Genomic DNA, 710 nt, shown 5'->3' on the forward strand with positions numbered 1-710 from the left:
GTGGGGTGACCTTGGCTCACTGCAACCTCCGCCTCCCAGGTTCAAGTGATTCTCCTGCCTCAGCCTCCCAAGTAGCTGGGATTACAGGCACGCGCCATCACGCCCAGCTAATTTTTGTATTTTTAGTAGAGACGGGGTTTCACCATGTTGGCCAGGATGGTCTCAAACCTCTTGACCTCAGGTGATCTGCCCACCTCGGCCTCCCAAAGTGCTGGGATTACAGACAAGAGCCACTGCGCCTGGCACCACATTTAATCTTTACATAACCCCAAGAGGTAGGAACTGAGGCCCAGTGAGATTAAGCAAGCAGTTAATAGGTCTGACTCCAAAGGCCAAGCTCGGAACCACAGCACCACATTACCTCCCAGGAAACCATGGGAAGTCCAGGCATGGTGAGGTACTGGACTCAGATTCAAGTTCAAATCCTTATTCTGCATTGATGAGTTGTGTGGGAATAACAGCAATATTTAGATTACATGGCTGTGCTGAGGTGCTCATGCAGTAATGTCAGTAATGTGTTCTGGGCACAAAACAGGTGACCAAGAAGTGGTAGCTGTCATCATCATCATCATCATCTTTGTTAAGAAAGATCTTCAGCTGGGTGCAGTGGCTCATGCCTGTAATCCCAGGGCTTTGGGAGGCTGAGGCAGGCGGATCGCCTGAGGTCAGGAGTTTGAGACCAGCCTGGCCAACATGGTGAAACCCCATCT

This window comes from Mandrillus leucophaeus, unplaced genomic scaffold (assembly GCF_000951045.1).
Source record: "Mandrillus leucophaeus isolate KB7577 unplaced genomic scaffold, Mleu.le_1.0 Scaffold57, whole genome shotgun sequence".
NCBI lineage: Eukaryota > Metazoa > Chordata > Mammalia > Primates > Cercopithecidae > Mandrillus > Mandrillus leucophaeus.